Raw genomic sequence first — 25,303 nt, 5'->3', positions numbered from 1 at the left:
CTCACTTATTATTTTCTGAAAAGAACGTATATTTTGAACAGGTGACACTGGAGGAAAAAAAATATGCTGGTGCTTTATAAGTAGGAGTTCAATTCCTTATGAAAACTCCAGGTTTTTTTCACTCCTCTCCCAACTCAAAATGTATTTCCAGCAAAACCTTAGGGCTCATTCTATGAACTCAGCTGAACTGGCAAACAGGTCTGCTTATAGAGATGATAATGGTTAGTTACTAGAAAGTTTTCCATATATAACGTGATTTTCATGAGAAGACAAAAGACTCTGTGCCCTACTCTTATTAGAACTTTCTTTTTCATTACACACATGTATTCACACTATGGCAAATTTACTGGGAAAAGGGATGGCTAGATTTAAAGGATCAGTTTTGTCTCTCGTGTTAACAACGCTCAATAAAACTTATGTCCCAAATTATGTGATGAGAAGCACATTACTGTAGACAGGTCTGCTACCAAATCACAACTAACTCTATGGCTGTCATATTCATGCATGCAAGCCTACCCATATATGCTTCAGCTTCTCACCCTAGCCCTGCTATATGCATGCATACAGTTAAATATACTTTAAAGCTTTGTATTAAGATTTCAATAAAGGTAAGTAATCACCAGGTCCCCAAAAAACTCTGCTCAGCACACTGTCCTTCCTTTCAATAGAAATCCGAATGGCTAAAGATATACACACCAGATCTTAACTACAGACTTTTTAAATCTATGATAGAGTCCCATTGTAAAGTAGTTAGTAAATATTAATTACTAAGGAATTTTTTTTGCTTTCTCTGCCTACAGCTGGTTAGGGGCAATTTCCCGAAAATTTTTAAAAGAGGGTCAGAGTGCTCATTTGTGCACACTTATTTCAACTTGGACTCATGTGAGGTTTCTCTCATTGGGGGGGGGGGGGGTGTATAAAGGCATAGAACTGACAACAACTGGGTCAGACAGAAAAAAAGTACCACGGATACCAAGCTAAGTACTTCCGAGCTAAATAAACTGGGATTCCCCTTTTACAATATCTTCATTTCTTCATTATAGTTTGTGGCTAATAGAAATAATAATTTATGCTTGTGGCGTGGATTTGCTGTGAAACCTTGGGCAAACCACTTAAACTCGTTGTATTTTAGTTGTAAAAAGCAGATAATTTCTATTAATTTCTTTTCACCACTTGACCTAATAGGCAAAAAATCTCTGTGGATTTTAGGTATTACTATTAAGACAAATATAAAGCTTCTTATTGTTGACAGTATAGTAATTGAATTATTATTTTCAGCCATAGTTCATTTCAGGCACAAAATAGAATTAAAAACAAATTCCCCCAACAACCTCAGGAAAGAGGCATAAGAGAGCTGAATTAAGTACAAAGAAAATCATATAAACTCATATTCACAACCTGTTTTATTACCCTTTTTCAGAGCTTATTCAGTCTCAGTTAAATTATTTCTATTCTGTTCAGAAAAATATGAGGACAGTGATGCTAAGGTTTACGTTACCAATCCTGTTACAGAATGTTAAGACTTGAAAATTAATTTGTCAGTCTTTTACTGGGAACGGTCAATATCAGACACCTAACATATACAAGCTAAGCTTACTTTTGCTTAATGGGCAATGCCTTCTCAAGGGCAAGTCAGGACGTAGCACAGGACAGAATAAATTATGTTTAGTGATGATCCCTTTGGGATAGGGCTAATTTTTCCCGTAGAGATCTGCAAAATGCATGTATATTAATACAGCGGCTAACTATGTAATTTCTCAGGATAATAAGTTTTATCTTGGAAGTGGTGTCCACACATGCATTTTAGTAGAATAATCTGCTGATGTCTTTTTCTGAGGTTGTAACATTTTTCACAAAACAGACCTTTAATAGAACAAAGTCTTTAGCCAAAGTTTAGAAATTAACTATTGCTTATTCTACTTGCTTGGAGTTTGTCATGAGAAGGCTGGTTTATAGCATACTTTTTCACTTAATTTTCTTATGTTAAGGCCCCTTTCCAAATTGGTTTTAAACACTTGGTGTCTGGCAATAACAGAACTACTGGGCTTTCCATACTTTCTCTTGTATTCCATAGCATATGAATCATGAGAATCAAGTAAGAGTTTAGGTATGTTCGTGGAGATAAACTGACTAACCTACTGTTATAAATAGCCAATATGATCCCTACGGCACCTGCTTCAAAACCAGTTTCGCTTCAGTTACACGAAGATGGTTTTTAAAGTTGTATCTTTTCAGGACCTGGCGCAGCTTACTTTCCCTCTCTATGTCTATGTAGCCGGAGCTGCATAGCACACATTCTTATCTACAAAGTGTTTTATCTTTTGCATCGCGCCAGGAGTCATCTTCTAGTCACTGCTATTGATGTCCATCATCGCTGGTGAATATACCTTCATTTAGCGTGTGACTGCTTTCCTTTGCTGTAGCTTTTCCTGGCTTCCATCCCTGACCTAATGTGGTAGTGATGGCTTTTACCATGTCTTAATGCTACAATGCAAAATTTCCAGACATGCAGAAACTGATCTACAAAAAAAAAAAAAAAAAAAAAAAGAAAAAAAAAGTGGCCTATAATAAGCTGTGATAGCAAAATAGTTAGAAACAAAAGCAAACTGACATAACCATATTCATTGTTTTCTCTATGCATTACCACCTATGCAGGTGAAAAAAAATTAAAATAAGACATCTAAAAATACTTCTAGCAAACAAATCTGGCAATGACTGAATGATTTTTTCATTCATATGTGAAATTAGGCTACATTATTATCTCATCTGTGTAAGTAAATAGAATTTCTCTCAGGAACAAATAGATGATACAACAAATATTGTAAATAGCAACTTTTGCAATTCACTCAGAAGCAGCTCAGTTACAAAACAGAAGTGGTAGAGATAAAACATTTTAAATGCTGATAGCAAGAGTTACTTCTGGCAACTGATATCTATATGATTAGCAATATTTGACAGGAAAGAAGGTTTCTAGAAAGAGATAGTAAATAGAGCTACTTAATACATTCTCACTAAGGCAGATTTACTCACATCATGGTGTATGTATCATTTTAGACTTCATTCTGGAAAGTAATATGCTGTTATGAAAGTTACTATCATAGGGAGTGTGGACAAGAAAGTATAGGCAAAGCTATAAGGAAATGTATTAGGAGGCTGGGAAAGCCAGTGATGGGAACAGATACCTGCTGCCTGTGGAGATCAAGGGGCAGCCAATCTGAAATGAAAGCTAGCGTGCAGTCAGCGTTATCCTTGAACAGAAGAATAAAATGGTTCACCAATTATCCAGATTAGAGGCTTAGCTAAAAAGTAAAATTACTAAACAGAAATTGGGTCCAGTGTTACCTCAAACCAGGACATTTGTTATGACAGAATTTCCTGTGTTCCTGTTTGTGCCTGTTGCCTCTTGTTCTGTCGCTGAGCATCACCGAAAAGAATCTGGCCCCATCATCTTGACACCAGCCTTTAAATATTTGTAAGCATTTATGAGATCCCCTCTGTCTTCTCTTTTCCAGGCTAAACAGACCCAGGTCTCAGCCTTTCCTCATAAGAGAGATGCTCCATTCCCCTCATCATCTTTGTAACCCTCGTCTGGACTCTTTCCAGTAGTTCCTTGTCTTTCTTGAACTAGGGGGCCCAGAATTGGACACGGTACTCCAGATGTGGCCTCACCAGGGCAGAGTAGAGGGGGAGGATAATTTCCCTCAACCTGCTGACAACACTATTTTTAATGAACCCCAGGAGACCATTGGCCTTCTTGGACACAAGGGCAGAGTGCTGGCTTATGGTCAACTTGTCCACCAGGACTCTCAAGTTCCTCTCTGCAGAGCTGCTTTCCAGCAGGTCAACTCCTATCCTGTACTGGTGCACAGAGTTATACCTCCTTAGGTGGAGGACCCTACACTTGCCCTTACTGAACTTCATTAGGTTGCTCTCCACCCAACTCTCCAGCCTGTCCAGGTCTCCCTGAATGGCATCACAGCCTTCTGGTGTATCAGACGCTCCTCCCAGTTTTGTGTCATCAGAAAACTTGCTGAGGGTACGCTCTGTCCCCTCATCCAGGTCGTTGATGAATATGTTGAACAAGACTGGACCCAGTACTGACCCTTGGTGAACAGTTACAGGCCTCCAACTAGACTGCATCACTGATCACAACCCTCTGAGCTCTGCCATTCAGCCAGCTCTCAATCCACCTCACTGTCCACTCACCTAACCCACACTTCCTAAGCTTACTTATGAAGATGTTATGGGAGACAGTGTCAAAAGCCTTGCTGAAGTCGAGGTAGACAATGTCCACTTCTCTCCCCTCATCTACCCAGCCAGTCATGCTATCATAGAAGGCTATCAGGTTGGTCAAGCATGATTTCCCCTTGGTGAATCCATGTTGACCGCTCCTGATAACCTTATTTTCCTCTACACACTTAGAGATGACATCCAGAATGACATCCAGAGCTGTTCCATCACCTTTCCAGGGATGGAGTTGAGGCTGACTGGCCTGTAGTTTCCTGGGTCCTCCTTCTTGCCCATTTTGAAGACTGGAGTGACATCAGCTTCCCTCAATACCTAAACCATAACAAGAAAGACAGATAAGAAGTTCTAAGCACTCAGTTAAAAAAGGTTCTATTTATGATCATTTGACATGGTAAAAATGCTGAATTCCCCTTGGTGGCCTAATATCCCAAGACTTTTATTCATTCTTTTTAATTACACCATTAAAATATTGTGTATCGTCTATAAATTTTGGCTTTGAGTATATTTAGTCCTAGATATTGGTAGAACAGGTCGCTTTTCCTTCTTCTGTTCACTTGTTAACAATTTCCATACACAAAGTCAATAGTTCGCACATTTCATCAAACATCAGACCTCAAATGAGAATTGGCTGGTAACTAAAGAAAGAGAAGAGACTTCAAAGTCCAAAGAACTAAACCTGATATGCTCTGCTTGTTAAGGATCACTTGGAATGTGTGTATTTATACCTTTAGTTTACTCAGAGAGCAGTAAATCAAGAAGTACATTTAAGTTTGAAGAATATCATAAGTACAACAGAACTTAATTTGGACTTCCTATATCACTATTGCAACAAACGTTATTAATATATTATTATTTTTTGAGTAGGGAGCCTTCTGGAGGTCAGATGCATGGAGGAGATTCATTGAGGAGCCCTCAATATAGGAAGGACATGGACCTGATGGAACAGGTCCAGAGGAGGGCCACAAAAATGATCAGCGGGTTGGAACACCTCTGCTACGAGGACAGGCTGAGGGACCTGGGGTTGTTCAGCCTGGAGAAGAGGAGGCTCCAGGGAGACCTAATAGCAGCCTTCCAGTACCTGAAGGGGGCCTACAGGAAGGCTGGGGAGAGTCTGTTTACAAAGGCCTGCAGTGACAGGACGAGGGGCAATGGCTTTAAGCTGGAGAAGAGCAGATTTAGATTGGATATTAGGAACAAGTTCTTTACTATGAGGGTGGTGGAACACTGGAACAGGTTTCCCAGGGAGGTGGTTGAGGCCCCTTCCCTGGAGATATTCAAGGTGAGGCTCAACGAGGCCCTGAACAACCTGGTCTAGTTCGGGGTGTCCCTGCTGACTGCGGGGAGGTCTGACTAGATGACCTTTGGAGGTCCCTTCCGGCCTGGACCATTCTATGATTCTATGTGAAAGGAAAAGAACCAAAAGTAATAGGAGCTGCATCCAAGATAGAATGTTACATACACATAAAAAATACTTTTAGAGCAGCGTAGACTCATTCATTTTTTTTGTTTATAATGCCAGATGGTGACTGTACTGTAAGTGGTGTTATCATGTTACTGTAATACAATTGGGAATATCATTTAAGCACAATCATTGGAAGTAACACAAGTGCAGCTGGTGAACAATACACTTATTTCTAGTTAGTGGTCAAAAAGAACGCTAGATTCAAGCACCTGGGATTTTTCCTACAGAGACCTGTCAGGAGTCTGAGCTCAGATGTGAACCTGAATGTCCTGGCTGGCTCTTGCCTGCATTTCAGACTGAAGCCCTTTGAAGGAAAATAACGCCTTTACTCTTTGAAAAGTTTAAACTCTGCCCTACACCCATTTCTGACAAAAAATGAATTCAATTGATTCAATTGAGATATGAACTCAGTCCCCTAACTCTGCTTATCCTCTCCTCTCAGGAGTTAGACCTCACCCTTCTTCATGTATCTGGGTTAGATTTGGTTGGTTTGGGGTTTTTTGTGATTCCACAACAGAGTGAAACATGGTAGCAAACTGTACCCAGCCACAACTGCGTCTAACATTCTTCCTATCAACCCCTAACAGGTGCTGAGAATACCTCCTGCTGTGATCCCGCAGAAAGCAAACATCAGCCTGTGCTTCTGCTCCCATATTTGTTCCCATCCCAGGGTCAGAGCACACCCCTGTGTGAAAGGACAAGGCTGCTCAGTGAGAGCCCAGTGTGGGTTTTGGCAGCGGCAACCCGATGTGATGCATGCCGCTTTCCCTCCTTTGTAACGGGGGCAGAAAGTGTGCTCAGGGTCTCCAACCTGACAATCCATTACAAACGCATTCCCAGCTAGAGAGGTGAGCTCAACACAACATGTGGTTTGAACCGCTGATTCATCAGCATTTCTTATACTTTTTTTGATCAAAAATAGTTCAGAAGGGAAAAAAAGAAAACATTCTGAAAAAATCTGTGAAGTTCAAATGATTTAAACAACATGGCTAAGAAAAACTCTCCTTGTTACAAACTCTATAATGAATTAATGCTCAGATTGGTATTGTCTAAAATTAGACTGACTAAAAACCCAAAGGATATGAGAAACAGAGCACTCCTGAACAAAGCTGAAACATTTGAAGGTGTCACAGGGTAAGAGAGGTAGCTAAATGTGTTTCAGTTCTTCCTACTTTATGGGCTTAATTTTTTTAAGGCCATTGTGTGGCTATAGTGACCCTGACTGATAGCAAAACAACTGAAAGGAAAAACAGAAGAAAACTAAATGAAAGAGCACCGTGGAAGACAAACAAGCATCTTCTCAGCCCTGGTAAATTGCTGTAGGTCTGTTATCTTCCGTTTACCACCAGAGAGCCACTGACAGTCAGACAGTGGGAGGGGAGGACAAGAAAAGAGTTCATCCACTTCAAGGCTTGCCAAACAATCCTACCACCTTGTGTAACTGAGCACTTCTTATTCTGACTCCCTGCAGCTTGTGTACATTCAGCTTTTCACTTTCAAGCGTTTCCTTCACTGGTCTCTGCACAGCCCCCTCCATCCCACCCCCAACTTTTAAGCCCGGGGAACTGCTGCGGGAGGGAGAGAGCACGTTTCCCTTTATTGTGGGTTTCTCCCTACAGGCTCATCCAGCTTAGCAGATGGTAGTACACCAGACCTTTTTCTTTTTTCTTTCTTTTTTCTTTTTTTTTTTTTTCCTCTGATGCTAAGCATGATTTACAGGCCTGAGTTATTATTTATCATTATTCATTTTCTGTCACCAGTGCATTGAAGGTTAATAGAAATGCCAGCATGCTCACTGATTTACTTAGTAAAATATTTGTTCCAAGGTTTAGGTCAGATGATTGGTGTCTGAGCAAGCTTCAGGTTTATGCATTATGAAAAGCAAGCTGACTTGACCTTGAGCCACTAGCACTAGCACTATATATTACTTTAGTGGAGTGACCTTCAGAGACCCAAGACACACTAGATGTATTCAACACATGTTTTCTTCTCCCGTACTGCTGACATTGTATACATTCCAGCTGAACTTATGTAATGTAAGATGATACTCACTTTTCATCTAATGAATTTGAGTAGGATGACACGTTCAACTAAAACCCCCCACCTCGGAGGTAACAAACTACCTTTGAATCCCAGATGGACTGAGGCTCAGCAAGTACCTCAAGCTAATTGGCACACTTTGTCACACGGAGCATCCGCTTCCCAACCCACGCAGGAGACAGAGGGCCTAATTCTGACATTCACCACCCTGGTACAAGTCAAGAGTAACTCCAATGATGTCCACTGAATTAAGTGAGAGAAATATAAAAGAGAGAATTCATAAATGGGTGGGATTTATGCCTGAGTTATGATACTACTTAATACTTGAGTTAAAGTGGCATAATCCAGCCCTGCCTGCCTCCTCTTTCTTTCCTGTCTAAACGGACCCTTAAGTGTGGTGTGATGTTGCCAGATGTGAAGACGCATATGCAAGAAACTACTTTCTTACCCTTGATTTTCACATTGGCCCAGTCTTCTTTCTATTCTCACTTGTGCAGCAGTATATAAGTATCTTCAGATGATTTCTTTTTGTTCCATTTGTTTAAACAAACAATGGCCACTATAACCAAAATGAAAAATCTTAACAACTCTGAGATTTAACCATTATTTAATTTGAAAGGCTCTCAGTTTTCTGTCAGCTACACTGGGACAAAGCCAGACTAATTCCAGAGTCTTTAATGGATCTACTCCAGATTTACATCAGCAAAAATAAGACCAGAATTTGGCACAACATATATTTTTTTTTTTTTCCAGCTCCACTTTAATTCTTCCCAGGTATCAATGAGAGAAATAACATCCCTAAGAAGAATTAAAAGCAGAACCTTTTGTCTCCATACCCTATTAGGACAGAAACACCTTCTTAATTTTTCACTTCCCCCATACATGACATTTTGAGATAGCTGAGATTTATATAGGCAGATTTGGCAGCCTTTTCATATTTACTTACACTCAGAGATAAATCAAATCCAGGGCACTCTCTCCAAGAATAAGTTATTTGTTATCTGACTAAGTATGTGTTAGTGGATCAGACATAGGAAAGGTATTTCTATTATAACTGTGTTGTTTGGCTATGATTTACTGTGGTAGATGATATTATTTTTCATTCTTGATTATACAGTGTATTCTCTTATTGTCTTATATATTTCAACACAGTTTGTTCCTGGGGAGGGTGAGGGCAGAAGGAAGTGGATTGGTGTTTGACACATTAACCAAAGGAAAGAAACTGAACCCCATCAGCAGGAGGAGAGAAAACTTAATCCTGCTAATGTTGAAACAGGAGCAATTAACCTCACCTGGAGTCTGCCAAGAAAAAAAGGCACCTCAGGAGAAAACATGGGTGAAATTCAAATTTATTACTGGATATCTGCATTAATCCTGCAAAAGTCCCTGAAAGGAAAATGTTTAAATACTCTGGGTAGTAACTTAACACCCTTCTACCTTCCACTCTGAAGAGGAACTGGATGAGATAACATCATTATGTTTCGAGGGTGCCCTAATTCTTTTAGTGACTTTACTATTCTTCCATTTAGAAGAACAGCATGCAAGCATTACATCTCCTGAGAGAAAGGTAGCTAGCACTATATTATCAACAGATTCTACTTTTAATGAGAAAAGACAGTCTCAGCATCACTTTCTTGCACTTCTTTGTATAGCTTTTAACTGCGCTGTCTTTTTTTTTCAGTTCTCTGAGTCTCAGTGTAGCTTCACACTTGGGTCTTACCTCAGAGTAGCAGATTCCTCTGCCATAAGCAGACTGAAGATTTCCCTAAGACTACATCTTTTTTCATTTGTCATCCAAGCTGACATTGTTTCTCATCCAGAAAAACACAGGACTGCTTATTCCAAGAATTCAAGTTGTGGTGAGTTACTCCTCTTCAAAAATCAAAACATTAAAAAATCTATAACTTCTGTAGCAGCATTAGAAGGGATCTTGAGGAGGGGCACTGGATTGATTAATTTTTAAACTTTCCTTCAACAACCAAGAAAGTCAAAGCTATTATAAACCTATAATTAACTCCAAGAGCAGAGTTTTAGTGAGGATGTGTAATCTCATAATAAAAGCAATTTAGATGTCGATTCTTTTTACTCAAGAATTGCGCAAAATAAAACAAATTGCAGCATTTAATAATACAAATCCTTCACCGCTCCACGGAGCCTACACCATCAACAGAAGTGCTAGCATCATCCCCCAGAACTTAGTTGTTCCAATCTGGTACTTTGGTAGTCAACAGTCCCTGTATGGTGCAGCAGACAGCACTCTACACACCTGCCTCGATTTCCTCTTTCTTTTTCTTCAGCAAGACTTATTTTTCTCCTCTTTTTAACCAAAGATAGGTTCATCAACCTGCTTACATTATGGTACATACTAGTTTCTGCTGTTATGAGTAACTAGCACACTCCCAACTAACCTGTTCTGCGTTCCCTTTTTTCCTTGATCCGTTTCCTGCAATTTCAAGAACTGATCTAGAAAGATTTAAAAAAGTAAAGAAAATATATACCAAGAACCAAAACAATTTTAAGCACACCTATCTACCAAAGCCATAAAGTATGATAGATGCTTTAAAACTAAATGTATGTTAGGCTGGCTGCTGGAGACACCGTAGAAGATAAAACATTCCTTTCAATAACAAAAATGCTAGGGAGAAACTCATATCCTGTGCACTCATGCTGTATTATTTACTGTTTCTATTAAAGTCATTCAGAAAAATCCTTTCAGAAACACTGCTGTATGAACTCACTTAAAAAGTCACTGCCCTCCGAGCTCATGCTCCAAAGAGAACAGTATTAGTGTCTCAGTTCCAACCTAAGTACCTAATGAAGGCCAGGTTTTCAAACCCTCAGAATCAATGCCTGTGATATGCACAACCAGATTTCAAAGATCTAGATATGCTGAACTAGCAAGACTTTTTTTCATCTATTCTTCCCCCGCCGCCTCCTTCCCTTCCATCTTCTCCTTACCATCAGCTTGGCTTCTTAATTAGCTGCATGAGAGAGAACTGAGCTTCAGAAAAATCTGTCGTTGTTTGGACATGTTGGGCCCTTCTGACAAGCTAGATCTAAGAAATGCAAACAGTGATGCAGCAAAAGAGGGTCTGAGGTAAAAGGCAGAGGAAACCCAACTCTGATGTGAATGGCAGCTAATTAGACCTAAAGGAAAGAGGAGGAGTATGTTTAAAAATTTACGTGATTATGTAAATCAGTCAGCCATTAAAAAAAAAAAGTAACTGAAAATCACATCAATTATATTGATGCCTGTGAGCCTCTTTCATCTATCTACTGAAGCTGAATTCTTGCCCTTTCCCCACCTTCCTTTCTCTGCGGTGTGTTACTCCACTAACGCCACTGCTGCTGCGTTTGTGCTACAGATACAGGGTGCTGTATTTTTTGAATACCCCAAGGTTAATCCAAAAGGATGCTTATGCGAGCTCATGATGAAAGCCCAGTCATTATGGTATCAGCCCAAATTCACTAAGTTATAACAGCTATGTATAATTTCAATGGTCTCTGTAGTAAATAGCCATAAGAGCTTGGAATTTTAGTGTGCAACTTCAAGCAATAGATAAAAACACATAACACCTTGACACACACAGAATAAAGCTAGATAATATCTCCCATCTTGAGCTAAACCAAGGTGCTAAAGTCATTGGATTTTGCACTTCACCTCTACAAAGAGCTATTTTCAGGCATTTAGAGGATAAAGGAGCAGCAATATCTAAGTAAGTAGTACCATTAGTTTACCTTGTATTTGCCTTTCACGACAATGAAATATCTCATAGGATTTTCCCTTCTTTCTTTAGGAATCATTGAAATATACCAAATAAAATGATTATTTAAAACTATTTGAGAACAAAATTAAAACTCCTGTATTTTTGTTAGAAGTACAAGTGATGATACTAGAAGTCTTAGGTAATATTAATTGCTCTTTGACAACTCGCCTTCCTGATGTACTGGAAATCTGTTACTTGTTCCAAGCACAGTAATTGCTCACTTAGCCTTAAGTTTCCTACAGTAGCATCAAGGATATTGGCAGTTAGAATAGAAAAGTTGACTTATTGGGGTAGCATCACAGATGATGGTGGGTAAATTAAGCTAATTTAATTTGCCATTTCATGCTAAATCACTTGGGTTGTTTATAAAGTCCATTTCACTGTGGAACTGAATTTCTCCAGAATGAAGGTCAGTAGGAGTTCTGCAGACAAAATAGCGATTCTACCTGCTAGACCACTCTTTCCAGACTAGATCAAATTGATTTTACCTTTATGCTTGAAATCATTCTTATGAATACAAGGAAAGCATTGAAACCTCTTTTCTGTTGAAGAGAAAGAGTGCGCTGAATGATCCGAGAGGTGAAGACAGTGAAGTAATTTTGCTAGAAATGCAGAAGCATAGTAAAGAAAATGATGACAGCAAGACCACTGAAGGACTACAGAGCTGACCCGCAAAGATTCTGCCAAAATCTTACTTCTACCTTTTGTAACAATTCCTGTGAGCTATAAAAGGTGGGTCCCTTGGACCAAAACTGAGTTCAATTTATATACGCTGTAGTTTAACTGAGGTAGTATTGTTTAAACACAGTTCCTTATTTTCAGGCCTTGCTGGGCTGCAGAGTAGAAACAGGATATAGTTCTTAATGAGATGTGAAACAGATGGTCTTTCCCCTCAATAATACTGAATTTCCATCACCCTTTCCTACAGATGATCTCCAAGTGCTTAAAAAGACCTTAAATGCGTTAATATGCACACTGCTTTTGCGAGGTGAGCGCTGTCTGTCCCTCTGGCGTGGGGGGGGCGTGATGACAGACACGCCGATTTCCCGGCAGTCACTCAGCAACATCGCTCTAGCAGGGCTTGGAAGGGGACCCAGCTCTGCACGGCTGCACGCCTGGGCTTTGCACACCACAGATCGCTCTTGCTCCTTCTCGCATTCTTCCTGCTAAAACAGTGAGCTGTATATGCAAAGTCTGAAAATCTTTGTTCCTTAAAAGCTTGATTAAACCAGTTATGGCTCTATTGTCATGGTCTGAAACAATGCACAGACACAGCAGAGGTATTGCTGGTTTTGAGTATGGTAAAGTCAGTGTTTATGTTTTTGCTAGCCGGCCTAATTATCGTGTGTGTTCTAAAACTCTGTTGTAATTACCACTCACCATACTGACACCTACTGCTAAGGAGAGAGCGGATCAGCTGCAGGATTTCTTTGCTGCTGGACCCAGCCAACAGACTGCATGTGACACCAACAGATGTTTCTGGTTTTAAAACAGTGGGAACTTCATGAACTGTTTTCCCCAACCTCCCAGGAGTAAATGCCACCATAGTTGAAAAGTTGGAAACGTTTGTCAGGCTCTGAACAAAGCTGTGAACGAATGCTACAGTAATTCACTACTTCTACAGTCCATTTTTTTAAAAAACAGCGGATGAGGCTACAGAAAAGACCATTAGCAAAAGCAGTACTGTGGGGGGTTTGCCAGTAAAGGCTTTGTGTTATCTACATATATATTACAGCACATGGAGAAACAGCTAAGGAGAATATCACTCTAGAGAGTGTTTGTAACTCGGTGTCTTTTGTAAGGGAATGCCCATTAACTCGCAGGGTTGTTCTGAATTGTGTTTGCAGCATAAAGGGAATAGCTTGGCTCAGATTCCATAGCTGTAACTGTACAGGGAGAGGGGAGGAAAAAAATCGATAAGTTCAGTGTAAGCAAGTCAAAGCAACCTTTAAAATAATAAGACAAATCAATTTATTTAACAAATGTCTTTATTTCCAAATGCCATTGTTTGGTGCTTTCTGCTGTCATTGCCCATGACATTTGAGAAAACTTGGCTCTTAGTCATTTAGGTGCAGCAGAAATTATCATGTAACAGCCACATGAAAAGATTATACGTTCACCTCAGTGAAGATCTGCTGTAGCAACCTTGTCCTATGGGGTAAAGAGGGTTTAGGAGGTGGGGGAAGGCAAGAAAGACAAGTTTTAAATATGGACAGAAAAGCCCTACTTTATTGCTATATACAATGAAAAGTAATTACAGAGAAAAATGAAAGCTGCTTCTTGCTGTTAGCAGGAAGAATAAGGGAATTCTGTTCCTTTTTAAAGCTTGGAGTCCATTTTGATATAATTGGTTCCAGAATTATTTATGACATTAATTGCTGCATTATCGACTGCCTGTCAGCTCTTCTGGCAGTTAGTCCATCTTTCTTACCACAGAAAGCCAGCTCAGCCCAAACTAGACTGACAAGCTAATTATACCCATCTTCCCCTTCAATGACAAATGCTGCTCATCGGAAACCTTTCTAGAAATAAGCTTTCATTCTTTCCCCTTTTTCCTGAGCCAGACACAACCGATATCTCAAGGTACAGATCACAGCTGAAACTCTGCTCACAGGGCTATTAGCTCTGAACATCTCACTTGAGCCAAAAAACCTAAGCATCTTATGTTATCAAACTGTATGTCATTCCCTGATGCTAGTTTTCAGTGCATGTGCACTGGGCCATAGCTGTCACTCAAAGCCGTGGCAGACGGAGCAAACCTGACTGCATTAGCTGGGCCCCTCTTAACAGCTCAGGCAGGCCTCTGACAGCCATTCCAAGATGCAGAAGAAAGACTTTGTATTTCCCTCATGTAAACTTCCAGAATCAATATTTTACAGCTTTTATTTCCCTTTATTCCACAAATGGAGGGTGACATTGCTCAGAAAAAAAGTGTTCCTTTGGAACAAGGAAGTCAGGAGTACTGCTGTGAAGGGCGGAGACATCCAGGAAGCGAGGGGAAATGCCAGAGGAGAAGAAAGGACCTGGTCAGCACGACACTCTCACCTCCACTGGAGCTCAGGATCACGTTAAAGCAGCCTGGTGCCCTGGACACATACCTGTTCAAGGTCCCCACATTGTTGTGCCATAATGTGAGCTGGTGTAAACTCCTATGCACCACCTAACCCAAAACCAGTTGCTCTTTTCCATTTTTCAAAATTTTATATATAAATATATATATATAAAAATATATACTTATTCAATATTTTATTTGCAACCATAAGGGTTTTAAGCATCTGGGGTTGTGTGTGGTATTTTGGGGGTTTGTTTTTGTTTTCATTTCTTTTAAAGATTAGACCCTGGAACTTCTACACCGTGACAGAACTTGTCAATTCTTAACAGATTTGGGTCCCATCCACATAGAGGCTGAAGTAATAAAAATAATGATGATCTCAACACTGACCTGGGTGTGCAGTCCTCAGTATCTATTAATTTGCCCTCCAGTTATCTCAGTTCTTGTCTGTTGAAGAATTCAAAATGGTCGTGGTGGCTGGTAACAGGGCAGGGAGTCAATGTCTATTCTGGATGAAAACAACCATATACACATCATATATATACTAAGTACATGTGATATAGAGTGAATTTCAGTCCAGTTTTTACAGCACAGGGCTCAGCATTACAATTGGTACTAGCAGGCACCCCCTCACAGGTAGTCTTCAAATGAAAAACAGATACTGAATTATACCCCTGCCTAGATGAAGCTCTTTCAGATCGGAGACAAGGGATGCTGGTGGCAGTACAACGCAAGATAGCTAATCTTACCACTACCTAAACCTGCTATCCAATGCACTCAATCTGACAGCTATCAGCAGCACTAAATTTACTGAAAATGTACTGTGAATTTCAACTAAATAAAATTGAGGTCAATATTTCAGCAGGGCCTATAGGCAAAAAACAGCCATGGATGTTACAGTTGCTGTGGTAACTTCTCATTGTATTCAATCGCACAGTAAGAAGTTGCGTGGATCTGCATAAATGCTAAGAATGCCAATTAAAATGACCACAGGGCTGCCTTGATTTACATCCTGTCTGTTTAGATCCTTATTTCAGAAAACACTTGCACTGAACAGGCGCCTGGTTTTTGATTTTTTTTGTGAACACCAAGTTGCCAAGCAAAGTGAGGGTTGTAGTTGAGTAGAAGTCTTGTGCTTTTTCCACGTTTTCTAGGTAAAGTTCATGGGGAAAACTGCTCATAAATTGAGTCTGAAACTTTACAAATTGGCTACTTCAACCAGGCCACACCTATAAATTGTGCAGTCCTGTAGTCCAAATTTCTTTAGACACTATCTTTCTTGGAAAGACCTAGAGGAGAGAACTGAGAATCCAATAAACAGATTAACTGTATGCTAAAATACTGTGGAGCAAGTAAGAAGACAGGAAGTCATGGAAACCATCTGCTCAGTACACACATCAAAGTTTGTGTCAGTTCTTTCTGGTTTTCTATTATACATTACGCACTATTGTGAGGAGAAAGCTGCTGCATTTATGAGATTCCCAAGATTTTGAAAAAATATGAACCGTGTCCCTGGTATTTCTATACAATTTTCAGAATCAGACCAGTTCTGACAGCAAAGATCGCTTCTAAAGTTCTGAAATGCAAACATGGCATTTTTGCTTTGATTCACAACAGCATGTGCAATATATTATATTTCTGTATACTTTGTAAGGTAATTTTAGTTCTAGATCATGCTCATATTAAACACAAATAAAACTACAGTAAAAACAAATGACTACTCATGTGCTTGAAGTAAACTCTGTGAGATGTAAATTGTTTATAAATGCGGCGAGATTCCTTTTTTTTTCCCTTAGTGCTTGGCATTCTGAGAGCATGTAAACCACCAGGAAGTGATTATTAATGTAATATATTATAACTCTACAGTTTTTGTTATTGCTGACTAACCCTAAACTATTTTCCCCTGTCATCTATTATTTTATCTATCATCTTACTGATCATAATTGAGAGAAGCTGATAGAAAATTCTCTACTTTTTTGTTTCATTGTTCTAAAGGTCTTTATAAAGCTTATTCGCATTAAGCAGTAAACACCTTTGCAGAACACTAATTACTAAAAGAGAAAAATATTTTTTCTTGTAAAAGCACCAGTAAATATATGAAGTAATACTCAGATACCGTGTCAGCATTTCTGCCCAATAGCATAATGAGGTGATAAGTTACTTCAAGAGCACTAAGAATAATAGCTTACTGGATTTTCATTTGTTGAGGTTAAATGAATAGCCTTACGCTTCAAAAGAGTACCTTCCACCACCAAAATCAGTGTAGGCTTTAAGGACTCATTGACAGCTGAAATAAAGTCACTAGGGCTTGTACACTGCTGACCTTGATAGCTTTTTAGTTTAAAACATTTTAAAGGTACACGTACAACAACATTGGTGAGGGAGGAAAAAAGGAAAGCGAGTGCCAAGAGATCTAATAGAAGCAAGATGCATTTGTTTTTGACTTCTAATTAATCAAGATAACATCTCTTTCAGCCATTAGACAGTAAAATCAATAACCTGGGCAGTCTGACTGCCAGTTAGACTTATACACCAACACCTATTATTGGCAAAACTGTGATGTATTTAACCATTTCATCCTTTATTATATTAAAAAAGGTAACCAACCTCTGTGAGAGAGTACAGGAAAAAGCACAGCAACACAGTGAGTTGCTTACCCATTCGAGGGGAAATTCCCAGTAGTGTCCCTCCAGATTTTCTCCTCTGAAATGTTTTTAACTGCTCCTTTCCCCTACTGGAGTGTCCGTTATAGAAATAAACCAAAACAACCCCCAACCCTCAGCAGCATCACTACCAGATCTCAAGGGAAACTGGAAATTTGATGCTTCTGGGAATCAGTGATACTCTGAATTAAGCAGAAAATACTACAAACAATGCTGCTATAACAGTGCTGAAGAAAAAGAGGTGGCGCCTGACCAGAACGAGAGGCAGATCTCAGAAATCATTACAGTAGTTTCATTTCAGAGGTAAGTTAAATGGATTCTTTTACATAAACTGCCTATGGTGAGGTCCTGCAACCTCTTCCCCTGGTCAATAATCCCATTAAGTCTGTGACATTCCTACAAAAGTGCCAAATCCTGAAATCTTTTCTCATTAATTAGCTCATTTCCCAAACAATCCTATTGAATGCAGACTCTTTAATCAATGCAGACAAAAATGCTTAATTCCCAAAAGAAGAAAAGATTCAGGCTATTTTATCTCGTTTTAGGAAGCCTGTCAAGCTTTGGCCCATCTTAATTTATGAGGTTTAAAGGGGAAAGCTTTTTCCAAGACTGACATTTTGAAGGATATAAAAACTTTGGAACTCCACTTCTTTCCACTAGCCAGACAACCAGGGGTGGTATCAAGGGTCCTCAACAGACCAGTAAAACCAGTAACTCCACTCTGGACCTGCAGTTGAGGCGGCTCCATTAACCTACAGAATGTGGTCGAGAGTGTTGTGACTTATTGTTGCAAAGCACAAGTTTATTTTCCTTCCTCTTCCCTAGCAAAGACTGTTTTCCAACTGAATCTCTATTGAACTAGATTTACCACTGGAAGTCTTGACTCTACAGATTAAATACCATAAAACATTTTTTAAAAGTTTTACTAGAAAGTACACATCTAGGAAACGGGAGACATTATGGAGTGCCCCCCCAAAAAAGGGTTGCTTGTTTTCATTCCTTCACATGGGTTGCCATTAAAAAAATGAGCCAAAAAATGTTCCTAGAAAAGTTTGGGTCTTTATGATCAGCATAGCATAAGCAAAGCGCAACATAGCTCAATGCATTAAATCAAAGAATTTAGTGTATGCATATTTAACAAGGACAGTACAAACGGACAAGTAATTATGATATTAAAGTGTTTTCATGCTATATTTGTCTTTTTCTATTCTTCACAGTGATCAGATGTACAGTTAATTACACTTAATAATGATAATTATGGCTTTATTTTACAATGCAGCAAATTAACTCAATCAGGCATTTCATAATGCATAGGATGCTATGGAGGTTATTATAGCAAAAGAGAAGTATTTAAAATCAACATTGCTCTCTAGGGGTCTTTTGACTTATCTTCCTTTGCTGTGCCATCGATCTATTGTACAGTGCGGGGTAACTCCCATTAAGGCAAATGGGAAATCCCTGGTTTACATAAATCCTCTGGAATTATCTGGCAAGAAAGAAAACTGAGTTTCTGTTGCAGAGAGAAATAATGAATTTATGTTGCTGTCGAGTATGCAAACATGTCTGCGATGACACAAAAATGAGCATATGGAATCCAACACAATAATTTGAATGAAGAGTCTCTCCTGCACTTTAGTCTAGTGCCTTTGAGATGACAGCTCATTTATGATAGAAGGGAAGAAAAACCACGTCCTGTCTTCAACAGGAACACGGTGCACAATGAAGAAACAAACTGAAGAATGGGCTTTCTGCCACAATCTTAACTCTGCCCTGTGGAACACCGTTACTACCAAAGATCATTAAACACTTCTACCTGATTTATGAAGATTGCCAACTATAGCCACCACTATTATAAAAACTGTTTTAAAAATTATTTTCCCACCCACTTGTCCCTTTCATACTGTTCGTCATTGTCATTACTGTAAAAGAATGAGGCATTGCCCATGCCTTTTCCCCTCTACACCTTTCTTCTTGCTAGTTTACTTTTCTGTTGTTACGTTCTTATTTGTTACTTTCACTGTGTGTAGGAACATAATGCATAAAAAGATACATACAAAAGCTTTTGTTGGAGGAGGTAGATGTACAGCCACAACATTTCCACAATTCAAGCAGCTTAACAAGAGGACTTTACAGCGTCAACAAAAAGAGCAAAGAATCTACCATCTCAGTTCACACCACACTCCCATTCCAAGTCTTTTCTGCATCAATCTGCATGACGCGCACAGCCATGCAGAGCAATTTCAAATGTCATTCTCTGCCAGCAATATAACCACCTTGTGCCACTGTAAATGGGGACAAAGGAGCGGGGTTTGCCTCTCAAGATGCAACTTGACTTGTCATAGAATAGTAATGATTTACATTTATGCTGTTAGTCAGGCCCAGCTGAAACATGGCCAAGGCTTATTTCTTCCGTGAGGTGCCATTAAGAAAGACACATTACCTGGGTTTTGCTCTGGTACCCCTGCAGGCCTCGACTGTGCATCTTCCAGGAGGAGAATTCTGGAGTAAGTCCAACGTTCCATGGGAGTTTCATCTTACCTGTTACATGCAGAAAGGACAGACCTTCAAGCTAACCAGTTATCACCTTCGCTGATGCTGTGGAGAAATATCTACCCTACACAGAGTCTCTGTGGGCAAGCCAGCAGCTACCTTCTCCATCCCTCAGCAGCACTGGTGCCTGCTGCAACCTCCCCACTGAACTATGAGCCTCACATTCTCTAATTTAGATACAGAAAGAGGTTCACCAGGTGAATACCTCATGAACATACGCTCCAAGGCATAAGAAATCATGTGAAATGGACAAGTCCAATTCTCAGTATCCTTTTCTTCCAGAGGGCAACCAAGTCAACGAAGTTTGAATGTCACTGTAGTTAGTATTAAGGTTGTCAAAGGGAGAACCTCAAAATATTCAGAGTTCGGGTCTAAGTTAGCACACTAACTTGATGTCTCCTAAAGCTATGTTTTACCAGAGAGAAAAAAAAAGGGTCTTTTGGGATATATTGTTTCATGTTTCTGGTCAAGAATAGAAATATACCAATATATGTTTTTTACAGTGTTTTCAAGCTTTTGGCTCTGCTGTTGGATGCAAAGATAAAGAGCAAAAAGACTGTTTCAAAAATATTTTTGAATTTCAGACAACAAAACTATACAACATTCCTTCCCAACAATGGGATGGATAGATAGGTGGTAACAAATATATTTATTCAATCTTCTAATAAAACTGTACAAAAAAATGTGTATATTAAACACATTCCTTCATTGAACCTCCCCTTCCCTATAATGTCTTACGAGTCTTTTTAACATACAGAAGGAAGCACTGTTAAACCCACGCTTCATTTATCACTATGCCCAGGTAGCCAAAAGATTTAAGTAGAAACCAGCCCAATAGCCTGTAGGTACCACTGACTTTTTAATACAAAAGATTATTTATTTTTTTTCAACTTCAACTTGCCAGGGGATTCACATTATCAGAGGCTGATTGTATTTGGAAAATGCTAAAATTGAATCCTCTGTATTCACCTCCCAGGCTGCTAAATGGAAAAGTACACCCTATGTTAAACTGGAAGTTAGATGAGGAGCAGGCACTCATCCCCTGCAATCAATGACAAGCTAATGGGCTGCTCACTGTAAATTCTCTGGAAACCTAGATGTGAAGCTCTTGATTCAAGCGATCTGTGCTGCAGTCCTTGAGCCATTGCAGACAATCAGTTTTATTTACACAAACATTTGGGGCCAGCATTAAAAGGCGCACTACTTGAAAGAAAATGTCAACATGATAACTCAAAAAGAATGTTATTTTATGCTGCCTGCACCTCAACTTTACAAGGATATAATCAGAAATGAAGGTTATAAAATATCCAGAGGTAGTACAACCAATAAATTGTCATCTCTTTGGTACAATAATCATCATTATTGACTGGATCCTAAGCTAGTGTAAATAAATAACGTGGGCCATGCACAGCAAGTTGCTTCATCAGTGGTTGAAGCCTTTTTGTCTTTATATGTTTTGATTATTAAGGAGTATCTTTGGCAAGTCAGTGCTATTTCTGAGTAAACAGTTCATGTATTTGGGTCACCCTTAGAGAAAGCTTGAAAGACTTATCCTTCTGACTTGGGGGAAAATTGCAGAAAAAAAGGGTGCTGACCTCCTGTCTGTCTACTTGGTGGCTGGTAAATGTTAGCACAGCTTGATAATATCAATTAGACTGGGAAGCTTTATTTTAAGTTTTTTGAACTATCACTACTGCCTGTGTCCATTTGTCTTTTTTATTCTCTAGATGTGCCATGACAAGGATTAAATGCGACACACACCAAACTTTGAATGTCCCGCAGCCAGTTCCAATGGCTTGGATGCTGTCATTTCGAGCTACATCAGGAACAGTGGCTCAATGGCTGCATCTGTGACACATGTCAGAAACTTTTAAATGTCTGCTCTTTTTTTCATCAGGATGCTCCTGGATCCTCGCTAGGGAAGAGATGACATTTTGTGTTTGGGTGGAACTTGTTGTGGTTCCCTCTTCCTGCCTCCTCTAACTGTCAGCCTGAGTTTCCCCTAAACATATCAAAATACAGACAAATAAACCTTGTCATTTAGAAATATATTCAGTAGTAACCATGCTTGAAAACAATGTTTTAGGAGGAACTTGGGCACATTTTCCTCATAGAATGATGCGCTACACAAAACACAGCGCTAGGCTATTTCTGACCTTTGTTATGTGCCGCCCTAGAAGATTGATGTGCACAACTCAGATACACATGAATTCCTTAACATTTCTGTTCTTTTTCCATTAAAGTGGAATAATTTGGCATATAAAATACACAGTGTATCAGGGTGTTTTTTTCAAGGCTTGGGAGAATTAACATTTTGATAAGAATACATAGTTTAAGGGTAGAAAATGGATCTGCTAATGGACACTGAGGGGTCTCAGGGCGGGACTCCAGGAGTTGAAAACACAATTCAGAAGAAGAAGAGAGCAGTCTTGTATCATTATCATTCATTTAAAATAAATACATGTCATTTTTAAGATCAGATTGGGACTTCTTTGTCTTTCAAAATTTAGAAAAAAAATTAAATCAAAGCCTAAAACTCTGGACTCCTTGATTATGACATTTTCCCTTTGGGCTTAATTGATATAATAAATAGTCATTTTTCTTCCTTTTCCCTGGGCAGCCTGAGTCCTTCAGATTCTCCTACAGTTATTTGTGACTGTGTATGGGCAGCCAGACATGTTTCACACAGTTAAACACTGTGTAATTTTACTCTGGGGCTCTCTTTGCCCATTTCAACTGGCCATGTTTCAGCTTTCAGATTTTACTAGCAGTTGGACTTAAAAAATATTATCTTCTTAAAGTAATTATTTGGGCTCCTGATTAAACTTATTTTTAAAAACATAAAAAGAGAAATGCAATGATGGCACATGAGCTTGCATATGCATGATAACATACAGTTTAACCTGTTTTTTGAAAATTATCATATATGCCCATTTCCCTACTAGTCCTAGAGGGATCCTAGAGGGACTGATTGCTTTTTAGGGGAAGCATGTTGCTTTTTTACATCTGAGACTGTGGAGCAAGCTGGGCTCAGATGGAAGACGCTCATTTGGCAGAAGGTAACCTGGGACATTGCAGAGGGCGCTGCCAAATCTTCAAGTAAAATACAGCCCCTCTCCCTCTGGATGGATGAGCATCCAGTCCTCAGTACTGCTCCCAGCCTCTGCTGGGTATCCAACACTCTGTATATTCAACCCCGACATTCAGGGACCCTGGTTTTTTTCGGTTTTCCTCTGAGGCACCGCTTCACCATTTCATTGCTAGATGAAAGACCATAATTCCAAACACAAAAATTCATTAACTTCTATTAAACTCCAGGCCTAATAAACTCCAGGTAAGTTACTCTAAAAGCGAATGTTTCTGCAGTCACTTTTTCTTTGCTGCACTGAAGGCCAAATGAAAAAAGTTAATACCAAATAAAACATAGAATCATATAACCAGAACTATCACTGCAGACAGCCAAGAATTTACTTTAGCATTCCATATAGTTAGGTAACCAGTGAGTGAGTAGCAGAGAAAGGCGGGAAGGGCCAGAATACATTTATTACCCTCAATTACACAGTTATGGTTTGTTAAGGATAAACAAGATTCAAACCTTTCATGATGCTACCTTTTTTCTCTGTGGCGACGAGGAGAGAGCGCCTACCAGCAGGAGAGGAGACTTCTCATTCCAGGTAACATCCTGCATTCTAGGAAAGAACTACAACCACTTATACGACAATGACACAGCCAGGATTGAGCAACAAAACACAGCCACAGGTTTCTGCTGCACTTACAGATATGTTTGCAAACACACGAGCAGGAGGGATGCATGAAAACAACTTTCAGAAAATATGACATAGCGTGGCTTCAAATTCAAACTGCTCCATAAAGATACAGCTGTTATCATTGCTATTTATGTTGGAATGCCCTCAAGGACACATTTTAATGGTGGCATTAACAGTGACATTTATTTAGGATTTGGTTTACTAAAAATAGGGAAAAAAAAGGTTTTAAATATAGGATTTTGTACAAAATAAAGAGAGTGAGAACACAAACAATTCTTTTGGTACGTTACTGCAACAGACCTGGGAATGTTTTAGTTCACTAAGTCTCAGCATCCTCTCAGGTAAGCTATGTTATTTCAAGAGAAACTAGGTCATGTACTTTTATTTAAGTAATTTTTAAAAGTAAACCACTGAAATACGCACAAACTGAAACCACCTCTCCTGTCTCATAGTCTTGAAATCTACACTTCTACCTTCCTGTAAAACATTCATTAGCACAATCTGCAAGTCTGGAACATTTGTTCAGATTTAAAAAAATTTCAGTGAAGCTGGTTATTCCAGTTAGGTACAGTGAGAACTGTTAAGCCTCAAACCCAAATGGCAAATGTAGCAGAAAGCCATATAGACTAAATCCTTCATGTTTTGATTTGGGAAGAAACACAACCCAAATGCATCAGACCTCACTAAATTGTTAAATAAAATTACTTCTGGAATAACTAAAAGTTTGCAAAATAATATTCATTTCCATTTTGATAGATAACTGTTTCCACTGTGTAAAGCTCCAGAAATTTATCAGGCATCGGCTGCTTCAGAACTAATGAATCTGGGCTTTCTTAGCACGGGGGATAGACACTCATTTTTTATATCATTTTTTGATTCCTTATGTCAAAGACCCTGCTCCAATGTATATTTTGATGCCCCGTAAGAAAGAGCAAACCATTTCAGCATGAAGCTGAAACTTGTGCTTGCTTCTATATTGCCACTAAGTACTTCTTGACGCAAAAGTGAATGTGAAAATAGAGCAAAACATTCGAAGGCACAGCATCCTATTCCCGGCTCTGTTAGTTTCAGGCAGACCTCTATTTTCTCCTTTTTAACTGGCTGTGCATTCCTATGTTTTGTGATATTTGCTCCTACTGCCATTGATGTTGAAAGCTTTGCCACTGACATGAATGGAAAGAGGATAAGACTCAGAATGTGCTTATGATATAAACTTGTGATTAACGTTAACAGCTGGTAGGGTTTTTTTTACTCTTAAGCACCATAAATACAGCTGAAAAAGCATTTATCTGAAAGTGGAAAATGAGGGCTTAGCTAGAGCAGTGCAAACCTTTCGTAATGAAACCCAGAACTAGCCTGATTTGAGAGAGTTGCTAGAGGTCTGACATTCAGGCCAGGTTTGCTAACCCCTCAGTGAATGCAGCTGATTTACAGTTTCAGGCGAAAACCACATACAGCTCAGTAGTGGTTTTGGCTGAATGATGCTTTCAGCTTTTGCTCAATCTTGAAACTTATTGGGTGTGAACCCACAATAACCAAAAGTTATAAAAAAAAAAAAAAAAAAAAAAAAAAAAGAAAAAGATTGGCATGGACAGAAACCACCCAAGACTCTCAGAAACCCAAGTAGAGCAAGCAGTGGCTGGGGGGAAGGTATGTTCAGCGTTACAGATGCTGAGATGCTTGCAGCTCCACAATCATTTGAAATAATGGCCAAAGAGGTGTGTAATCAGTGGAGCTCAAGCTAACCATATCGG

The sequence above is a fragment of the Numenius arquata genome, chromosome 10 (assembly GCF_964106895.1).
Source record: "Numenius arquata chromosome 10, bNumArq3.hap1.1, whole genome shotgun sequence".
NCBI classification, from domain to species: Eukaryota; Metazoa; Chordata; class Aves; order Charadriiformes; family Scolopacidae; genus Numenius; species Numenius arquata.
The sequence above is the reverse complement of the archived record's forward strand: the minus strand, read 5'-3'. Positions refer to the sequence as shown.